Here is a 5,405-nt window from a genome sequence, read left to right as displayed (position 1 = left end):
GATACCATTATTAATGATGGGTAATTATTTTAAATATATGATTATGCACACTTAAAATTAATTATTAATATTAATGTCATTTAACAATGTTATTAGTTCTTAATATTAATTATTATTTTATCACCAACATCACCTAGTATTGATTTAAGTAACATTAATTGCTGATATCAATATTTTATTATTAACAGTGATATTACTATTAATTATTAATACTAATCATTAGCATTTTTAACCAGTATTAATTTTTACTATCTTTATTGTGATTATTAATATCAATGTTTACTATTAATTTTATTATATTAATATTAATAATTAATAGACTTGTTTCTGATATCTGGCGGGGACAGGATGATATTACTCCCAATATCGAAGAAAGTGTATACCCCTATGATGTTATTCCTAATAGCCAGGGGGTAGAGGATGACATTATTGAAACTATTGCAGTGGGTGTACATCCCTTCGGTCATCTTGCTCCTTATAACCTGGGTGGGAGAGGATGATGTGACTCCCAATATCGCAGGAGGCGTAGACCTCCCCTGTGATATTGTCCCTAACATCCAAAGGTGGAGAGGATGATATTTCCTCTGATTTTGCAGGGAGTGTACACCACCCCTGTGATATGGTTCCTAATATCCAGGGGGCGAGAGGATGATATTAGTCTCAATATTGCAGGAGGTGTACACTCCCTAGTGATATTGTTCCTAATATCCAGGGACGGAGAGGACGATATCACTCCCAATAGAGCAGGGGGTGGGCACCCCTTCTGTGACATTGTTCCTAATAGCCAGCAGGGGAGAGGAAGATATTACCCCCAATATCGCAGGGGGTGTATACCTCCTTGTGATATTGTTCCCTATGTCCTGGGAGGGAGGCGATGATACCAGTGGCAATATCGCAGGGGGTGTACACACCCACTGTGATATTGTTCTGAATATCCAGAGGGAGAGAAAATGATATGACTCCCAATATCACAGGGGTTGTGCACACCTCCTGTGATATTGTTCCTAATATCCCGAAGGGGAGAGCATAATATTACTCTCAATATCACAGGGGGTGTGCACCTCTTTTGTAATATTGTTCTTAATATCCATGATGGGAGAGGATGATATGACTCCCAATATCGAAGAAGGTGTACACCCCCCTGTGACACTATGCCCAATATCCACGTTGGGAGACAATGACAATATGCCCAATATCACAGGGGATCTACACCCACCCTGGGATATTGTTCCTTATATCAAGAGGGGGAGAAGATGCTATTACTCCAAATAACACAGGGGCTGTGGCTGCACACCCCTCCTGTGATACTGTTCTTAATATCCTAGGGAGGAGAAGATGATACTACACCCAATATTGCAGGGGGTGTACACCCACCCAGTGAAATTGATCTTAATGTACTCCACCTCCTACCACCAGGGATATCGTTCCTAATATCCAGGGGAAGAGAGGATAACATTATGCCCAATATCACAGGGGAGTATACACACCCTCTGTGATGTTGTTCCTAGTATCCAAAGGTAGAGACGATGATATTACTGGCCATATCGCAGGGGGTGTACACCCTTCTGTGATATTGTTTTTGACATTCAGTGGGGGAGAGGATAACATTAATCCCAATATCGCAGAAGGTGTACAGACCCCTGTGATGTAGTTCCTAATGTACAGGGGAAAGAGAAGAATATTGCTCTCAATATCACAGGGGGTGTAACCACCCTGCCCCCTGTATATTGTTCCTAATATGCAGCAGGGTGGAGGCTGATAGTACTCCCAATATCCCAGAAGGTGCACACACACCTGTGATATAGTTCCTAATATCCAGCGGGAAAGAGGCTGATTTTACTTTCGATATCGCAGTGGGTGTACACCGCCCCCAACCCCGGGGTATCATTCCTAATATCCAGGCGGGAAGAAGATGACATGGCTGACAATATCGAAGGGGGTGGACAGCTCTTCTGTGATATGGTTCCTGATATCCAGGGGGTGAGTGGATGATATTACTTCCACTAAAGTATTAACTGTACAGCCACCCTGGGATTTTGTCCTTAATAACCACAGAGGAGAGGTGATATTACTACCAATATTGCAAGGGGTGTACACCCCTCCTGTGATATTGTTTCTGATATCCAGGAAAGGAGAAGATGGCCTTACTACCAATATTGAAGAGATGTACAGCCCTCATGGGGTATTGTTCTAAAGATACAGGTTGAAAGAGGATGAGATTCCATCCAATATAACAAGGGGTGTACACCCCGCCTGTGATATGAATCGTAAAATCTAGAAGAAGAGAGAATGATATTGCTTCCAAAAACACACGGGGTGTATACCCACCCTGTGATATTGTTCCTGTCCACTAAAGGAAGAGATCATGATACTACTCACACTACCGGATAAGGTACACACCCCCCTGTGATATTGTTCCTCCTAACTTGTGGAGGAGAGCATGATATTACTTCCAATATGACAGTGACTTGACACCCAGTCTGTGATATTGCTCCTAATTTCCAGTAGGTAAAGTATGATGTTCCTGCCAAGAGAGTAGTGGCTGTACAGCCACCCTGTGATATGTCTCCGAATATTCAGGGAAACACAGGAGGACATTACCCCAAATCTCCCAAAAGGTGTACACCTATTGTGTGATATGGTTCCTAATATCCGGAGGTGCAGAGATTGGTATTCATTCTCCTACCTCAGGCTGTGTACACACCACCTGTGAAATTGTTCCTAATATCCTGAACAAAAGAGACTGCTAATAATGCACATACATTGCGGGGGGGAGGGTAATTATTACGATCCACATCGTAATGGGGAGTAATAGCATCCCCCTCTCTCCTCCTGGCCTTATATAAGGAGGCTGGCCTTATATAAGTGCCCCCCAATGCCATCGCAGGCTTTAATGTATTCACTTAAAGTTTTTTCCTCATTTAGATCTGCCTTTCCCTTAATAGGTCTAATTGTTGCCTGACATTCTGTATTAGCATTTTCATGAGCAAGCAGCTGAACTATCACTTTCTTGGCATGAGAATCGGAAATAGCCTTTTGAGCCATATCCTGAAAACAGGCGATAGAATCTGGAGAAAGCTCCCTTGGACGCTGTCGAACTGTGTTAAAAGAAGGATAAGCAGTAGCAAGGTCGTGAGTTTTTTCCCAGGCTCTTAGGCATATAGTTCTGAGTTGATCAATAGCCACATCACCCATTGCCATCTGTTGATTTAGAGTACCCCATGCTTCTCCGATTCCAAGGAATTGATCAGATGTGATACTAACCGGACATTGGGCTTGAGCGTTTCTGCGTGCCTGATTTGTTGCTTCATCCCTCCACCAGGTTTTCAATTGGAGAAATTCAGAGGGGGCCAGGGTGGATCGGGCTAATGCCTCCCAATCCATAGGTATTCAACGTCTGTTATAAGCCACACATTGTAACAAGGAACGACCATAAGGAGAATTTGGCCCAACTTGTCCAATTGCTTGCTTTAAGTCTTTTAATATTTTAAAAGGAAATGCTCCCAGCCTGCTTGAGCAAGTTCTCTTGAGTTCCTCAGCTGGTGAAATAATTACCAGAAACTGCCAAGTATTCAAATCCCCCATTTCTTGTGCCTGGCGAATAGATGCCTGGATTGTCCCAGTGCCATAATTTGTATTTGGACCGACTGGCAGCATTCCTCTACCATAATTAACAGGTGGGCAAGCCTGGATCATTCCCTCATGGTAACTGGCTGTTGGACAAGCCTGAAGCTTCCCTTCGCCATAGTTACTGGCCGGGCCTGCAACAATGGGATCTGCAAGGCTTGTCTCAGGCTCCCATTCCAAAAATTCCTAAGGCTGGCCTGGGGGTGGCCGTTCCAGACCTTCCCCTAAAGGTGCAGTAGGTGGCACTGTTTATTTTATAAATTTTTGGAGATTAGCATACATACCTTCCCGTTTCTCGCCCTTTTTAAAACTAGACTGTCATGGTTCACTTTGCTGATAATTAGACTCCTGATTATTCAACTTTCCTATGTCATCCTGAAACTCCTCCTTCTCCTTCTCAGTGTGGAAGGGCTCCAGTGCTGTTTTAATTGCCGACCACACAGACCAAGCAGAGACGAGAATATCGTGGCCCTCTTGTGCTCGTTTTAAGTCTGATCCGACCTTGTCCCAATCTTTTCCATTCATGGTTCCATATTCCGGGGACCAAGGAGGGCACTTGTCTACCAGATGGAACAAAGATGTGAGATTTTGGGTACTCTCAATTATCCCTCCGCGGGGCAGTAACTGCCGCACAAAGCTTAAGTAATTAACGAACTTACTCTCAGCCTGACCCATATTTTCCCGAGGTTTCCCTGGAATTCTCTGAGCGCCCTACTTATCCTAGAGCTTGAAGGGAAAACCTACTCGGGAGTCCTTTGTCGGTCGTCCTCCGCTTTCCATGCTCTGGTGTTCCTTCACTGGATTATTTGTAGAGATTACGGGGAGCCCTGCGTTGGGCACCAGAGACCAGCCTGGGCAACCGAGGGAGACCCCCGTTTCTACCAGAAAAAAAAAAAAAAAAAAATTAGCCAGGTGTGGTGTCGCGTGCCTGTAATCCCAGCTACTCCATGATAAATCAGACAAAACCTGGCACCAGAGACTGATTTTCTTCTAAAATGCTTTCTCCAAAATATTTTAAAACAAAGGGGGGAAATTGGAAAGGAAAATATTTGGGGGCCCCCAAATCACTAAGATAAAGGGAAAAGTCAATCTGGGAACTGCTTAGGGCAAACCTGCCTCCCATTCTATTCAAAGTCATCCCCTGCTCCCTGAGAAGAATGCATATCTTATTGCCTCCTTTGGAAAGGCTCATCAGAAACTCAGAAGAATGCAACCGTTCCTCTCTCACCTACCTGTGACCTGGAAGCCCCCTCCTGGCTTCCAGTTGACCCGCTTTTGCTTCAGGTTGTACTGGATCAAACCAGTGTTTATCTTACGTATGTTGATTGGTGTCTCCTGTCTCCCTAAAATATATAAAACTGTCAGATACAGTCAGTTTCTCTTCCAAGGTTTGGCATGTTAACGTTCTTGTTTTTTGTTCTGGTACTCAAATTTCTTGTTCTCCGTGCCTCCTTGCCCTTAGTTACTGTAAACAACCTTCCCGTCAGTTCTAATTAATAACTCACATCTGTTCCCTTGGTTACACCCATTTCTCCCTTCGAAACCACACGTCCCACCGTTGTAACTCACATTCCCCTTCCCCCTTCCTTATTTGGGAAAATATTCACAAATAGCCAACCGGGTCAGTTTAGATCTTGAGGTATGGTCGCAGACCATGCCAGAGGTAGGGATTGTGTTAGGAATAAAAAACCCTGCTTTCCTTTGTTCCGTGTGCTCTGGAGATTGAGAAAACTTCCGCTTGAGTGCTGGTTTCACTTTGCCGCATGGAGAATTTATCG

Source organism: Rhinopithecus bieti, unplaced genomic scaffold, assembly GCF_001698545.2.
Source record: "Rhinopithecus bieti isolate Rb0 unplaced genomic scaffold, ASM169854v2 scaffold_32597, whole genome shotgun sequence".
Lineage (NCBI taxonomy): Eukaryota > Metazoa > Chordata > Mammalia > Primates > Cercopithecidae > Rhinopithecus > Rhinopithecus bieti.
This window is presented reverse-complemented; position numbering follows the sequence as displayed.